This window comes from Lissotriton vulgaris, chromosome 1_1, assembly GCF_964263255.1.
Source record: "Lissotriton vulgaris chromosome 1_1, aLisVul1.2, whole genome shotgun sequence".
NCBI classification, from domain to species: Eukaryota; Metazoa; Chordata; class Amphibia; order Caudata; family Salamandridae; genus Lissotriton; species Lissotriton vulgaris.
In genome coordinates, this window is record NC_141685.1 from 1,579,181,966 (window position 1) to 1,579,200,425 (window position 18,460).

Sequence of the window (18,460 nt, forward strand, 5' to 3'; positions counted from 1 at the left end):
TATCTGGGGGCCGCTTCAATCCTTTTTAAGGTTTGTGTGCCGATCTGCAGGTCATGGGGTGCCAGGTCAGGACTGAGTGGATAGATCGCCGACTTCCCCCAATTGACTTGGAGACCTGACATGTCTCCGAATTCTCGCAGAGTGTGACACATCGAGGTGAGATCCCCCGTTACATCCCGAACGTATACGGGAAAGTCATCTGCGTATAAGGAGACGCAGTAGACCGTGTCCGCTATCGGGATGCCCCAACCCTCCCCCTCCCTTTGCATCTGAATTGCCAGGGGTTCCACCGCAAGTGCAAATAGGATGAGGGAGAGGGGACACCCCTGCCTGGTTCCCCCTCTCCACCGGAAACGGGGCTGAGATAAGTTTCCCGACTCTCACCCTGGAGGTCCCTGTGTAGTCAGGTGTACGCCATCAGTGTGGGGACTATCTGTATTTCCCGCAGCGCAGCGAAAAGGTGAGGCCAGGTCAGGGTGTGGGAAGTGTTGCATCGGGGCACAAAGCCGCACTGTTCGGGATGCACCAGGGCCGGGAGGATTTGACTATAGTGGTCGGCCTGTAGTTTCCCCAGGATTTAGCAATCCGCGTTCAGCAGTGTAATTGGCCTATAAGAGGCTGGGAGTGTGGGGTCCATATGCGGTTTCAGGAATGTCACGACCAGCGACTCACAGAACGATTCCAGTAGTATACCCCTGGCCAGGGGGTCCTTGTATGTGGACGCCTAGTGTGGTGTTATCTCGGCCGCGAACGTTTTGTAGTACTCCAGGGGGAACCGGTCCATACCTAGTGCTTTTTTCCTTGCTAGCGAACTGATGGCGTGTTTTATGTGGATGGCGTGATTTTGCAGTCCAAGTCTTTTCTATCCATCTGAGATATTACAGGCATGTGTGGCGGGCTCAGAAATTTAGTCAGCTCGCATAATGCTGTCAGTGCCAGGGCACGATACACCTCAGTGTAATGGTCGTGGAATATGCGCAAGATGTCAACCGAATAAAGTAAATTTTGAATTTGAAAATTTGAAGTTGGGAGTGTCTGAGATGCCCGTGTGCATCCACGAGCTCGATAATGAGATGTGACATTGTGTCCTGTTTGACCAGCCAGGCTAGTAACGCGCCCGTTCTATTGCCCTCCCTGTGCGCTCGAGCAGCATAGGGACGGAAGTTATACTTGCGCAGGTCTCTCATAGCCTCTGCGTGAGCGAGCTTCGCTGCTGAGAGTTGTGCAAGTGTGCCTTTTCCCTGATCCATGCCCCGAGGGCGATCCGCCAGCGCTTTCTCCGCTTCACTCAGTGCCTGTTCTAATGTGTGCCACACCCCCACCACCTGCTGGATGCAATGACCCCTGGCATTAACTTTATATGCATCCCGCTCTATTACCCTGGAAGAGGGTGAGCCAGCATTTCATCTGAAGTATTCCCTAATGTAATCCCCATGAATGTGGCGGAAAGCTTGGTCAGTAAGGCACTCCTGGGGCAGTTTCCATGTTGGGACCGGGGGGCGGGCAGCCTCCAACCAAGGACCACTACGTGCGCGTCATGATCTGATAGTACTCACCCCATATAATCTGCATACTGTATCTTGGGTAGCAAGTCTGTGGAGCACAGGAACCTATCCAGCCTAACTGGCAGGTCATGCGGGATGGAATGGAAGGAGTATAGCCTACCATTTGGGTTCAGCGTCTTCCATGCGTCCACTAGGGACCAGTGATCCAGCCACCGGCGGAAGCGTTCTGTTTGTTTGTGTGCTGGCGAGTGAATTGGTGGGGAATGAGATCTGTCTAGGTGCAAGTCCAAAACACAATTGTAATACCCCCCGAGGAGCCATGGTATCCCTGCATGACGGGCCAATACACTAGTAAGGGTATTCCAATATTGGTCCTGGTCTATATTGGGGGCATATACACATCCCACAAGTATCGGCTGATCCTCCAGTAGGCCTATCAAAATTACATTCCGTCCCTCCCTGTCTATAAGCCTGGTATGTTCCTTAAAAGGCACCCCCGGCCTAATCCAAATAAGTGTACCCCTGGCGAAGGCAGAGTACCCTTTGGCGCATATCATGCCCGCCATTTTCTACACAATCGATCTACTTCCTGCATCGTCAAATGTGTCTCCTGTAGGAGGGCCACCTGTGCCTGGTGTCGTTTAATATAGGCGTAGACCAAATATTGTTTATTGACCATGTGCATACCCCTGAGGTGCAATGTGAGGATCTTGTAATCTGTGTTTAGCATTCTATGTGTCATGTGTCATCTGTACGGTCTGTATTCCCATAACTGGGTGTGCCGCCCCATGCCCGGCCCGCTCCCACCTGCCTCCCACCGCCCTTCGCCATCAGAAAGTCTGTGTTGTTCACTCTGCCCTCCTTCCGCCCGCCCGGGGATAGGTAGGAAAAGTAGGATGTAAAGGGGGATAAAAAACTGCAAATCTGGGATGCATTCCCAACATTGGGGACCTACTGTGCGAAGCAATACGTCCAAACTGGTTTGCATAGAATAACTTTAGTTCGTTATTGTGGGGTCGTGGATGAACATCTCTCCGGCCACCGCCAGCGCGGCCCCGTGGCTAGTGGGAGCTTCAGGGATGTGTCCTCTGGTCTCGTCTCTGTCCTTCAGTTTGACTGGATTGGGATGTTTCCAATCGTGAAGATCGCTCTAGTGCAGGTCGGTGGACTGCAAGCTATGGATCCCGGTGAGCGGGGCAGCTCCGCGGCGGCTCGTGGTCCATTCTCGAACCCTCTCGTTCCCGTTAAGTGTCCTGAACATTTGACAGTCTATTATATCAAGGTGTCAGCTGTCTGGGGAGTTACTATGGAAGGTGTCACAGAGCCTTCTCGAGACCCGGGTGCGTAGCTGCCCTCGTCCTCCGACCTGAACAGTTGGGGGCCCTCCTCTATGTCTGAGCCTCTACTCAAGGAGTCCAAGGCAGCCACCGCCCGCAGAGCCTTCTGCCGTTCAGCAATAATTTGTGTTAGATCCGGGGAGCCCGTCCCAGACGGGCTGGATCGCACCTCCATCTGCGTCAGGGTGATTTTTCAGGGTCGCCGTCCTACTCTGCGCGCCACTTGACTGTTTCGCGTGGGTGAGGCATTAGCACGATGTGGCAGGTGCTGTTCTATCCAAGTGTCCACCTCTTACGGGTCCGAAAAGAAGTGTGTGTTCCCGCCGTGGACGACACTGAGACGGGCCGGGAACAGAAGAGCATATTGTACATTCTGTTGGCGCAGAGTACGTTTAATTGTCTGGAAGGTGGCCCTTTGTCGCTGCACTGCTTGGGAATATTCTGGAAACAGCATCACCTGTTTGTCCTCCACCTGCAGACGACCATGTGCTCTGGCGGCGTGGAGAATAGTGTCCCGGTCCTGAAAATGTAGTAGCTTCACCAGGAATGGTCTGGGCGGAAGGCCCTTGGCAGGCGTGAATGTTGCGATCCAGTCCTTGATGTACTTGATTGGGTCGGCTCCCTCCACTCCCTCCGGTTTGTTCATAACGCGGATGTTGCTCCTTCAGGAGCGCCCCTCCAAGTCATCGGTTTTATGCTCTAGAGTCTTGATCCGGGCTTATGTATCTTGTAGGGCTTGGTGATGTTGTTGGGCCTGCGGTTCCATTGTTTGCATTGTCGCTACACTCTGGTTCACTTTGTCTGTGAGCTTCCTGTGGTCGTCCCGTAAGATATTGGTGTCAGTGGCCAGGGTGTGAAACTTGTGCTCCATCGCCACACTGGAGTGCTCTATGGCCGCTAGGACTTGGTCCAGTTTTCTGGACATAGGGTCGTCACTGGTGGGTTCTTCTTGCGATCTCGTCATGGCCGGTGTCTGAGAAGGCGTCTCCTGTGGACGACCCATGTTGAGGGGATTAACTTCCCGTCGCATCCTACAGTTGCCGGCGACTGATGGTGGCCGTCACCGGCCCAGCCGTCAGGAAGATACTCAACAGTGGCATGTTTGTCCGGTGCCCCGACAACGGGACCAGTCGGCCGCGACAAATCCAGACATGCCCAGCCCGCGCGAGGCCCGTAGTCACAATAGGGTGGTACTCTCTACGATGGTATCATGGGGCCCCCCTCACAACGTCAAAGAAGTGGTTGCGATGGCTATCGTCCCTCGGCCCGCAGGTAGCTCTAGGGTGGCTCCCTGCTGCCATGTGCGCCCTCACCAGTCGCTGTGCCCTGTACCGTTGTTCTCTGGCACCTCACAGGCTTCAAGCGGAGGGGAACCGGGCATCACAAGCCATCCGGGACCTCTATTTATGCCCACCAGGTGACTCCAGGGGTGCGCTCGCCACGTGCACTGTCTCTGCGCCTTCACATAGGCCACGTGTGTCCAGGGTCGCTCTGCTGTCCTTGGGGCCCCGGGGCAACAGGTTCTCGCCGCCCGATGGCACCGCCGCTCTGTGCTGACTCTGCGGGTGATTTGCTGCTCTCTCGCGGCCCGCTGTGCTCCCCCGCGGCCTTTGCTGTCATCGAGGAAAGACCGGCCCAGATGCTCTTGCACCCCTCTGCAGCACTACAGACACTCCTCCTGAGCTGCCTCTTACAGTGTGGCTCCCCCGATGGCCCAGTCATTCTTGTCACCACCCAGGCCCCGTAGAGGTACTGAAGGCAATCACTGGTCTCAGCGCGGCGTGGCCCCCCACCCCGCGGCCCGCCAAATGTGCCCTGAATAGGGCCGCCGCTGCCTCACTTGGGGGTTGCAGAGCTCACATCCTCCCCGGCTCCAATCGTCTGCCAAGTTGTGCGCTGCATGTCCTGGCCTTCTCCGCAGCTCGGGTGCTGTGTGCCGCCGCAACGCTTGTCCCAGCTCGTTGCTGCTCCGAGGCCCGGATTGCGCCTCTGTAATCGCTCGTCCTGTCGACCAGGGCCTCTCCTCACATCGGCTGGACTGGAAAGGGGCCCTCCACACCACTGCAGCGCTGCGATTCAGCGCCTCTGGCCCCTTTACAGAGTCTGGTCAGCCGGTCGGTCTTGTCAGTCACCTCTCGTCCGAGGTTTGCCAGCCCCGCCTGGGTTCCACTGTTTCGAAGTGGCCACTAGAGGTTTGCGGCACTCCTCCACGGGTCCGCCATTTTGGGGAGGCCGGTCAAGGGAGTTGTTGACAGAGTGCTCCCGGCTCCGTCGCACTGTTTATCAGGGTTTTGGACTCATCGGAGCGAACCCTGCCGCCTCCGGACTCAGGCGTCAGTCCCGGCGGCATGCGGGGACACAAATAAAGGCATTAGAAGCCACGGACGCCGGCCGGCAGCCAGAGCGCCTCACGGAGAGACGTCCACCATCTTGGCTGGTCCGGCCACGGTCCCCCCCAAAGTTAGTTCTATGTTAACCCATAAACTAAAAAGAAAGTGCATTTTGAATGACAAATAGGATTATAAACTTTTCAGCTCCAGCCACAGAGACCCGGTCCTCATCAGCTGCAGGAGAGAAGGTGTGCTTTGAGCAGCTTGAGGGCTCATTTTGATTTATTCCATTCAATGACCCCTAGATTAAGTCTTTGGATAAATACTTCAGGATTTCCTGTTGGATGTCGCTGATTACGTTTAGACAAGTTTGGATACTATCACTCTTAGGAACTGAGCACATGGGCCCGCTATCCCCTCAGATATGGATATTCTATGTGTAAATTTATGACCTTTGATTCAAGCTGGATATATATCACCCATCAGAGTGGATCCTATGAGCCCTTTCTATTCATGCAGCAACCATTGTTGGTGTGATTTATGGTGGTATGAAATTTGTTTTCAGGTTGCTCCATCAATATTCACTTTTTTAGTCCTGAGGAAGAAACACATTTGAGGCAATCCATGGCCCCCTCCTCTATGTGCTGTATCGAAACGTCAACGCTCTATAACTAAGCATGGATCGATTAGATAATTTTGCACAGTGCCATCTGTTATTTATCAACTATACCACTTTCGGATGTAATAAATGTTATATACGATTTATATGCTGGCAGGCTTCTAAGTATCATAGGATTTGTTTAATGGTCAGAAGGACCCCCCTCCTCTTTCTATATTTTCCACGAGCACCTTCTCTGAGCACTCACTTTCATCACCAATGTTCTTTGGAAGGAGGAATTGTTTTGATACTATGTGCATAACCATAATGTCATATTAAATATGTCTACTAAAATTCTTTAGAAGTGAATTTGTGTGTGTCTTAATTATTTCTTTTCTAAATTTAATTTTTTTTCTGCTGCACTAACCCTGCACATTTTGATTAGTTCTAGGAGGTTGTTTCCTTTACTTATACTGTAAGGAGATATTGATATATTCTGCTCTCCTGTTCCTTTTGTTAAGTTTTCCGATCAGACCAGTGTTCGTCTGAATCATAAGCTACCCAGGTCCTTCGCTTTAATTTTGGGTTACACAATTGTTTGTAAATTATTGTAATTCCCAAAGCATTTCCAGATCCAGTAGCTTGAAAGTCATGCATTTTGTTTAATGAATATTATCCCTTTATAAAATGTGTCAGTAGCACAAATTCTGACACGTTGGACATACATAGAAGAAAGGAAAGCAAACCAAATCAATAAACATACTTTTGTAATTTTATAAAATTACACACTTGAGAGCAATGAGTTACTGAACGGACTAATGATGAGATACAGCAACAAAAAGCATAGACTTCACGACTTACCTGACTGATGGATTGCAGACGGCCTAAAAGCTGCTGCCAGGCTGTCCCTTACTGTCATTCTGTATGTTCTGATGGTGGAAAAGAGAAGCTGTTATGTTACAGAGATGACAAGAGTGCGAGGGAAATACATAGGCGAGTATGATATCAAAAACATGCAAGATGAAAATAACTATATGGTTAAAATACTATGTTGGAGCTCATCAAAGATTGCTTTCCAGCAAGTTACAAGTTATGGGGTAACAGATATCTTATGTTACTTCCCTTACATTGGCCAGTCTACGGCCATTGGATAGAACAATTTATAATAGAAAGGAAAGCAACTTTTGAGGAAGGGAATCAGGATGAGGTATCGATTGAACAAGGACAGCGTCTTGCAATGACTACAGAAGATTTCTATACATTTGGAACCATCAACAGCTCGGTCCCATGTCATTGCACCACATGTAAAATGAATGGGCAGTATTGCATACGTTTGCATCAGGATCATTTCGGTGCCCTTCAGCTAGGAAGGCAGGTGTTTTGCAGCCAGACTTTTCATCATTCCTGCCAACTGTCCTTGATGCCATCATCACGCTCACACCACAGTATCTTAATTCTCCTAATTTAAGGCAAGAATAAATTACCAACAAACAAGGGGGCATATTATCAAGAAAGAGCGTTACATTATCGCCGCTTTTATCGGCAGGAAACTGCCGATAAAGCGGCGATAATGGGCTTGATAATATGCTCTATTGAATTCCAATCGAATCCCATGTTAAATGTCTTGACATCTAACATGGGCTTCGATTGGAATTCATAGAGCATATTATCAAGCCCATTATCACCGCTTTATCGGCAGTTTCCTGCCGATAAAAGCGGTGATAATGTAATGCCCTTTCTTGATAATATGCCCCAAGGTGTTTAAGAAATTGCACCCTGCTTGTTATTGGAGCAAGTAGGCATGTGCAGTTGGTGTCATCTGCAGAGAGAACACACACATACCGCAATTGAGTCACAACTATTCTATCAATGTTCAGACAATTGGTCATTACAAAGGTCAATTTATGAATATTGCAGCTAAATATTCTGAACGTACACGGCTCATGCATTTTCAGGCACTGCTTGTTTAATCAACATTTTCAGGGTGGCTGCCTCGATGGAAACTCACTCCTGTTAGGTAAACACATACATTAATTTGCTATCTTTATGGCACATAGAAATGTATTATGTTTGATGAAAATTTCAAATAATATTAGCATATGAAATGAGAGATGTTATTTGCAAAATGGATTGATATGTACACGTTGATTTTAGTAATACATTTAAAGTAATCTATTTTGTATTCTCTTGTACTTCTGAAATTAATAGCATTGTGCATACATAAATTGGATATGATATACTTTGTTTGTCAAACCAGGGCAGCAAACAAGCAAAGCAGTTGACCTGCATTGTGTGAAATGAGGACAACAAAATGGATCCATTCTTATTAACTTATAAAAGATCTTTGCCAATCTAGACACCCTTTCACCATAGTGCAATGAGGCCAGCGTTAAATGGAGGAGGTTTGAAGGTGAGCCTTCCTGCTCAAAATCAATCCAAAGAGCTGTACCCTCTTACTAGGTGTGCAGCATAATGAAGCAGATGTTGAAACATGAAATTACTATGAAAATTCAACATATTTAATCTTGTTTTGGCTCATTGTGGAAGGTGCTTTAATGCAGTAAAAATCCCCTGGTTTAAAATGTTGAGGTTGCCCATGCTAAACCCATGCAATGCTTCCCACCTAGAAATGTTAGGTAATGCGGTGCAAGCAATTGTGTTGTGTTACATTTATTTACAAAGGCACACATGGCAGGCCAAAGTGCCCCTTCCTTGGCTATGGACATATTATTTATGGCTTTGCATTTTCCTTGTCTACTTGTGCAATATAAGTACAAAGAAAAGACAAGATTTCTCTACATGTGCAAAAATATAACAATGCTTGTTGCCTCAAACACATATCAGTAATTTATTATATTTACACATATTCACAAAGTACTGTACTTCTTCAACTTTAAAAAGAGTATTACTGTGTCTTGCGAAAACCTTTACCCTTCTCTATGCTCAAGGTGTGCATTAGATTAGTCAAAAATAGATAAATGTTAGCATCACAAGCCTTTTGTGTAAATTTAGACATATTAGAAAATATTATAACTGTTTTCATGAAATTCATGTGTATCTATGTTAAGCGCACAATGACACATCGTCATATGTTTATAATATTTCTTATGTGTACAATAATTTCATTGTTTTTTTCTTGCATATATTTTATCATCCTTGCTTGGATATTGTAATCCATTCAACAAACAAATGTGATGTTGTACATGTCCATCTTATTGTTTATGTAATCTAATATTAATATTTTCACTATCATACATTTCTTTTTGTTTCTCCATGTATAAATCATTGTGTTCATTTATACATTATCCTCCGGTTCCTTGTGAAATGATTATAAAGTTAGTGTCATTATTATCATAAGGACTTAACAACAACTTCTTAAAATGAGCATCATTTTGAAGCTATGATATATAATGTGTGGTCAAATGTACATTTAAATTATTTTTGGGTAATTTTTATATATCCTATATTCTATAAGTTCAAGGATTTTGCTTTCAGTATGGTTGATCACTCCTTTCACGAATCCTCAGAATGATGCAGAAAAGAAGCTCTGAAGCAGACATTTGGAGTATTAAAGTCTTCATCTTAGTGGTTGGACCATTCAGGAGGCCAAAGGCTTTATATTCCACCAAACATATGTAACATAATTATGGGTTGTTCTGTGCTACACAACAAAAATATGCATAGCAATATTTTATGGAAAATCATATTTTGGAAGCCAATATTGAAGAATTAGATGTCTCTGAAAATTTGAATGATTTAAGGGAAGACTGTATTAGGTACAATTAACTGATAGAAAACAATTTCAGTTACATTTTTTGTCAAAAAGGCAACAAAAATGTAATTTAAAAATATATATGAAACTTATGTCAAACAATAGCATTACATGTATATTCTCATTTGATAAATTAATAAATACAATTTGGAATAATACATTTTCTTTGTAAAAGACGGCCAAACCAACAGATATATTAGCTTGTACATATTAAAAAATGTAATTATATATAAATTATGCTGTATTATGTCATCACATATTACATTATTCATTTAGGAAGTATTTTATAAGACATAAACCTAATGATTTATAGGTTATAACAAATTATCATATCAAAATTTCTAGCATGCATCATATTTAATTAAAAGGAATGATGGAATCAATGGAAGCCATATTTTCATCCCTACACATCACCCATACACACATGTATGGTCTTCAAAAAAATCTTTAACAATAGCATATATAGTTATGTATAATTTATATGTTAATACATGCAAAACCTCATGATCCACCCATGAAATGGGTAAAAATTATAAAATATCTGCTAGAGAATACAATTCTCAATCTCAAATTACATTTCTTAAAAGGCCAAGCCCCACACATGAATCAAGATTTGGGAGGTGTTTTGATGCTAAAGTGTCTTGCATGTTCATGTATGTGTACCCCTATCCTGAGTCTCCCAGCTGCAACAATGTCCGGATTCTTTGAAGTGGTATTTGTTTTGCTCCTTACACAGACACGGATCATGTGTGTGCCCCACGTCCTACTGCCTTTTAGAGGAGTTAAGTAGCACAAGTCCAGTGGTGGCAGCATAATGTGTAGTTAGGGATTGGAAGTGAAAATGTCTTTAAATCTTATGGCTCACTCATATGTTCCCATGCTGTGTGTTTATCGTACCCATGGCTGACATCAAGCATCTTGAGTATTTTAGTGCATGTGTGTTGAATGTCTATGGTGGGTGTATGTCTGCCTGTGAATGGTACTATATATAAAAACATCTTTATTTTAATTATTGAGACAATGGGCTGAATGGAGTAGCATGATGAGTTACAGACAGTGGTTTGGATTAATGTATTCTTGTGACCTTGGTGGGGCACATGAATACATTAATCTAAATTAATAAATTAATAGGTGAAAGAAGAGCTAGCCTCCTAAGCACATATAAAGGGCGCTCAAATAACATTCAGAAGGGGCTTGATCACATCTTAGTAAAGACATGGGGCACATAATAGAATTCTTAATATGTAGATGTGAACATCCTGTGTTAACTCTTTGATGCACATATCATTGTTTGTGACATTCAGGTGTGAGTCTCTTTTCACTCCCATTGGCTTTGTTATGTTTCTACTTGCTCAGTTCTCTGTAACATATTCACACAATTACCCCAGATTGCGTTTGAATTATGCAAGAAAAGTACGTTTACATTTAGCCCTATTTCTAGGCCCAAAAATGCCCACTTGTTTCTAAAATGGATAGCGAATGTGAGCACTCACTGAATGTGTTCTTGTGGTAGGATTTTTCACCAACTTACTACTGACTGTGCTATTGTCTTAGAGCAAAATTCACCCTGACATCCAAACTGGAAGTGATGATGCATTTGAGCACCAGAACCTGAATAGCAAGGGTTTTCTAAATGTGGTTTTGTGGTGGGAGGTCCCCCAGAATTACTATTAATTATGCAATGATGAGCAATCACATACTTTTAGTAATTCTGTATCAAAGATTACTGAATAATTACCAAGTTCACCCTAGCATCATTGAAATTCTGCTCAGGCCTATTATCTACCATATTTGGAGTTAATCTTGCTGTTGAAGAAGAGTGTAGGACGGTCAGAGGAGTGGTCACTTCAAACTAAAAGGGTCAGAGGAGTGGTCACTTCAAATTAAAGTACACCCCAATATCAAATTTAAAGATTCAGGATATAAAAATTAATGTTGGCTAAAACACCAAAATAAGTTAACCTTGAGGGTCACACAAATTAGAATTCTGTCTGAAGGGACATACCCAGGGATATCCAACACCAACTGGCACCGGAGCAACAGTACCTGCCTGCTTAGCAAGACCTGAGTAGCATGTGTAGAAGAGTAGAGAGTTGGGGAGAGCCATATCCAGTGCTGAATTCTGGTGAGCGGGTTCCTGTAGCGAGGTGTAACGTGATGGCAGCTGCACTAATTAGCTTGTCATCCATGTGCATAGTAAAATCTGCTAACCTATATGCCAGGTGGGGATGTCAGACAATTGGCAATTTCCAATCAGTGTTGTGTGGAGAGTCTGCTGCAGAGACTTTTTGCGGCTGCAAGTAGCCAATGTAGTTTTCTATAGGAGCAACATATACCTCATCTGTGTGAAGCATCTGAAGATATTACTGTATCATCCAGATGAAATGCATAGGCTGATCCGCCATTCCTACTCACCAAATTCTGACTCAATTTCCTCTTGCCAACAATTCAGTGACATCATTCTCATCACAATGATTGCAGATTCCGAAACCTCATGGGAAACACATTATTGTAGTTTTGAGTATGGCTCAATGTTGATTACCTGCTTTTTCTTGGTAAAAATCCTGACACATTTAGCACTGGTGGATCCTAACCTGAATGTTGATTAAAGTAAATGGGTATTTGCTATTCACAAACAAGTGTTTTGTGAGTAATGGAGCTGTCATTTGAACATTAGATTACTGACCATAGAGGTGTAATTTTGGAGTATGTTGGTTAGCTGTTCATGTTGAATTTGATCATAAACATGATTTGTGTATATTAAAATGGTGGTCATTTTAGAGCAATCAACACTTATAATGAATTTTTGTGTTACTTCACCAAATATGGTCAACAATGCATATCAGTCATAATTATAAAATGTTATGTGTTCTTTCATCTAAAAAAGAAAAATAGTATTTTCGAATACTTATCATATAGACTAAATATTTAAATTCTGCATTCATATCACTACTAAACATTTATGCTCAAACATTTACTTATACATTAAGCCCCCTCTCTCTATTGCATAAAAAATGACTACTTGTAAAACATTCTAATGAATACTAAGCATTAACACTAGTTTGAAAGTCCTCCTACAGTACTGATACTGCTGCGGGAGCATGAGGACTGCCACGCCCATGGTGCACCTGCCTGCCAGATTCCTATTTGAATCCAGGGTGGGTGGTACTGCTGCTGTCTAATGGCAGTGACTGTGTTAGGCTCATAGAAGAGCCTTAACAGTGGACCACCACTGTGACAGTGCTTGCAGCATGTTCCTGCACAGTGTGCCATGCATCATGTTGTACATGCCACACCATGCAGGAATGGTGGTGCAATTACAGGGGGCACAATGTGTGCCTCCTCGCATTACCCCAGGCCCCGCAGTGGCAGGGAGCCTTGTTAGGGCCCCCTTAGTTGCAAATCCACCACTTTTTCATGGCAGAATCCATAGGCGGTGGAAATGGAACTCGGAATATCCTAAGCAGTGCTGTAGTGGCACCACCAGCATATTTCTGCCCCTTTCCACTGCACCACTGTCGTAGGATCCTGGATCCCAGTTGATGTGGCACTCCTGTGGCGCCACGGCGAGTACAGCGATTGTAGGACTGCTGTACTCATAAAAAGGCCCTAAATCTAGATAATAACATTATAAACATACAATAGTTTTTTTAATGCAGCAAATATTTGTTACATAATGTAGAAAACCTATAGATCGCAATGACTACCTGCAAGGCAGAATTTAATCGTTTGCCCGAAAATTTGAGAATATTCGTCGCCGACAGCTTTCGGCAACTGGAATCATATTGTCATGCCCTCAAGAACTCACTGAGTCAGAAGTCAGCTCAGGTGCGGAATCAGACCCTGACTCAGGCTCAAACCTCAATCAACGGAAGGCAGTACCCACTCCAGTTGATGAGTTTGCTTTTTTATGAGTGGAACGTCTCATGAGCTTGAGACCGAGAACACAAAAACAAGACCAAACACCGGGCAAACCCAACCTTCAAAAAGCAAACGGAGGAAGAACAGATGTTGGGGGAGACATGGCACAAATAACAAAACCCACTTACAGACGAAACAGAAGGAGATGATTAAACCATCAGAACCAAACACCACAATCATAGATTTAACTGATATGGAACTAACAACGGAAGAACAAAAGACTTTGGCTCTAGGACTTTCTTTTTGCAAAGAGACCAATTTTAACTATACCGAGACCAGAATTGACTTGTACCATTTTACTCGCAAACTTAAACTCAACAAGTATTTCTGTTCCTTGAAAGAGAAACCCCCTGATAAGCAAGCAGTATCAGGAACAACACCAACCACAACCTCATTAAGTGTGGCAGATTTGGAACTCCTCAAGGACATGACTGAAATTGAATTAGATCTCAATAAAAGGAGTATCAGTAACACCCAAACAGGACAGGAGCCCTTGCCAACCTGACAATTTATGCCTCAGAACACACCCCGTTAAACCCAAGTCTACATGTTAACCACCTATGCCCAAGGACAACATTGACACATTTGCAGAAAGAGTCACACATGACCTAAAAGACCTAGGCCTGTACAGCAGTACTGAATTCAACAAAAATTGCAATGCCTACAAAACTAAGTACTGAAAAGTGATGGAGAAGATAAAACAACGTCCAGACATAGTAGTCCGCTGTGCGGACAAAGGTGGAAACATTGTACTTTGGCCACTTGAGATGTATGACAAAGAAGCCATATCCCAGTTACAGGACAGACAATGTTATATCAGGACCAGCAACACTAACATAGTGAACATAAAAGAAAGATATCATGCATGCCTGTATGATTGGAGGGGGAAAGGCTTAATCAACAGAGCTGAACTGGATTTCCAAATGATTATCCCATCACCCCCCAGCTTTACCTGATACCAAAGGTCCACAAAGCATCAATTGTCCACCGGGCAGACCAATAATCTCTTGTTTGAACACACCAGCAAGTACATAGATTTCTTCCTACAGGCAGACGTAAGAACTCTACTGGCTTTTCTACCGGACTCTGGAGACTTTTTGGGTAACATTGCAGATTTTGTATGGCATCCTGATTACTTGTGTATCACACTAGATGTACAAAGCCTATACACCAGCATCAGGCACTCAATTTGACTTAATGCCATGCGTTACTATCTAGGCAAAAGGGACATCACTCGATATTTTTTTGCTGAGCCACCCTTCTGAGGGCCACCCCCTCTTTTCCTTTTACCAGAAAAGAAACTGTCCTTGGTGTTTTTACTCCCTGGGACTACCGGGTTTTGAGTTTTAGGTGGGAGACTATGTAGCGAAGGAGATTTAGGGACCCTTCGTTTCGAGCTGCTAGAAGCATTGCTCCCACCAGATGAATTCAATGAGGAACAAACCACAGAGTTTTCAGACCCTATCTGCAGGGGACTGGATCTTTGAATCTGAACAACGAGAGGACCTTTTGGTGCTAGTTGTTCAGGGATCACCGCTGATTCAATCAGGCCCAAAGATGCTCGCTTCCCCGTTAAGAGTTTCTCAGTAAGGGCTATTTCTTTTTCTAAAACCACTGTAGCATTTTTAATAAATTGGTCAATAGTGCTAGTAACCGCCCCCCCAGTGGTGGAAAGAGTCACCTTTCTACCCTTCCCGGAACGTAATGCCATTGGAGATCAGTACTAAGGAACACACCCACTAGCAAGATACAAACAATGTACGCAGGAAATTAGAGCATTAAATAAAATTAAATAAAATAACCTGCCGTACAGATAATGACTAGAGGAACTCTCTACACTAACCCAAATCCAAGGGGGCTGGCCCAGCCCGGCCTCGATCGACCTCGGACGGCCTCAGACGGGCCTGCCCCCGAGTCCCGCGAAATACGGATATGGGCATGATTAAAAAGGAGGAGGTAGGGGCGGGAAGAGGCACCAGCTGCTGCAGATGACAGGCCGCAAAGCATGCTGGTCCTCGCAGTCCCACAATCCAACGGTGTCCAACAAAGTACAGCCCCAAAATCGGCAAAGGTTCCTTGTGTGCACGAAGCAGTCCCAGCGTCCAGCAATGTCTCCTATCAACCACAAGCTACGACTACGAGCGGCACCCGCGGAGCGGGGCCTCAAGTCATTATCTACTGCGGGGAGGTGGGGGCGGGAAGAGGCCCTAGCTGTGGCAGATGACAGGCCGCAAAGTACGCTGGTCCTTGCAGTCCACAATCCAACGGTGTCCAACAAAGTACAGCCCCAAAATCGGCAAAGGGTCCTGGTGTGCACGAAGCAGTCCCAGCGTCCAGCAATGTCTCCTGTCACCCACAAGCTACGACTATGATTGGCCCCCGATCCACGGGAACGAATACCAAAGTAGTCAATTTTCCATTCATACAAACAGCCTTTGCAATCAAAGAACACTTCACATGCAAAACAAATGCAGTGTACGTTCTCAGCTGCACCTGCAAGAAACTCTATGTAGGCAATACCATTCATCCAGTGCACTTGAGAATCCTACAACACCTTAGAGCCATTTCCAACGACGAACCATCATACCCAGTGGCCAGGCATATCAACGTCCACCACAACGGCAAATCTGAAGAGCTCACTTGCTTTGTCATTGACAGTGTGGCACTAAACCCCAGGGGTAGAAATAGGCTACAAGCACTCAGACACTCAGAAGATTAGAGTCTAAATACATCATCCAATGTGATTGCCAAATCCCCAACGGGCACAACTCTGATGAAGCCCTCAGTACACATCTGTAAATTGCACTCCACACATTCTCAAGACAGCCCCCTTGCGCCGATTTAATAAACCCATTCGACTGTGAAAATCTTGCTTCACCATCTTTTTAAATTCAGTCTTAGCACGCAATAATGTAAATAGTAACCAGACATTCACCACACTCACAAACACGATGACCAGGTCAGGCCATTAGTGCACGCAATTACGCCACACAAATATAGACCCTAGTAACAGACCCTAAGGCCCACGTACCCTGCTGCAGTGACCTTAACCGCACGTTGCACTCCCAAACCAAAGCCCGCCACAATAGACCACAGGGGCCCAATTCTGCCTGCACCATGAAATAGACTCAGTTAACACCAGGGACCTTTACAAATAGCACCACGCAATTTAGTATTACCCTTCAAATACGGGCTAGAGATGCCAACACCAGGTACAACTAACACTCGACGCACAAATACTTTCAGTGCGCCAAACTGACAAAGGCCCATGGCATCCACCTCTAAACAGACTCCGGGAGTATCACACCCATGTAAAAGGCCAACCCTGAATTAGCACGGCAACAGGCGCTCTCCTCTTCATTATGGAGAGACTAACGCCAAACCTGGCCGCCTCCCAAACGATGCCAACATTAGTCATTATACCTTTGCACCGTGCCGGGACCCCCAAACACAATCCCACAGCAACATATTGGGGTGTGTGATTGCCACGGAAGAGCGAGACACGGAGCTCACACCAGCAACACCGACAAACGAACAGACGTACCTGAGAGCGTTGGTCTTACAGAAGCTGCGCGTGCATGACACAGATTTAGAGGCATATGCAAATCATCAATGTCAGTGACAACACGTACGCGAGCGCAGAACATTGAGGAAAAGAAAAGGTCCTTACAGCCATACCGAGGGGCGCAAATAAGTCGTTTCTAGGATTACAATTACATGAACATCTGCAGCACCCATCAACAACAATTAAATGTACCAATGTAAAGAATTATTTACATGTCTTTCTTCACATTTTAAGATGACTTGCACTTTTCTATGGGACAATATCTCTTCCATGTCTATTATATGTCACATGTAACTTGGGTGTAACCTGACCTCCAATCAGTTACTTTGCACCACTATAAATACTGCTCACTAACTTGGTGTAGCCAGATGTGGTGAACAAGGCGGACTTGTCCGCCGAAAAGCGCCTGGTCGTTTTTTTGATTAAAAACCTTTGATCCTCAAACCCATGGAGTCAGTGCCTGTCTTTCATATGCCAGAAGAACCAGGATTGGATCTATATATATATATATATATATATATATATATATATATATATATATATATATATATATATATATATATATATATATCACCTACTGGCGGTCGCCAGTAGGTATATATAGTTAGAATTTTTTTCCTATGGGATTTTTGAAAATTCTATGTCGAATAACTTTGGCGTTTGTTGACGGAATTGGCTGAAATTTTCAGGAAAATGGCACATTTTGTTTCTGAGCAGCCCTTGAAAATGTGTGGGGGTTTCGTCAAGGGGGGGCCGAGTAAAAAGGGGGTCCCAAAACGCGTTTTTAACATTGAGTTTTCCATAGGGCGGTTGGACTCACTTTTAGCTCGAACGGCTGAATGGATTTACACAAAACTTGGCAAAATTGTAGCTATGGTTTGCCCGACGTGCCTTTGCTATGTCTCAATATATGTGCTCCAGTGGATTTTGATAAATTAACATTTTAAAAAACTGATATATCTGTGACAGCGCTCCGGTTAGCGCTCCGGTTCGTGTACCTGACGCGTAACGGAACTTCGCGGAGTGAAGCTGATTGGCTTTCCGGTGTCTGTAAACATTCTAAACAGTCAAGAGTGGCCGCCATCTTGTGTCTCAGTAGGATCGAGACACAAGAGGTGGGAAAAACAAAGTGGGAAATGAGCATAAGGGGGCAGAGTACATCCTCCCTGACCCCCTAGGTTTGATGAGGGTGCTTTAAAATGGCCCCGCGGGGTAAAAAAAAAAAAAATCTTTTCGTTTTTTTGCGGGGGTAGCGCTCAGTACGCGCACCGGGAAGCGGTCCGGGAAGCGTAATATTGGGAAAATAGGATGAAAGAATGTTCAAATATTGTATGTTTATTGATTGTTATTTTTGTTTTTTTTTATTTATTTTATTTAAGTACCAACATGTAGGTACCAATGCAGAGTCTAAAAATAAAAATACATTGTTTCC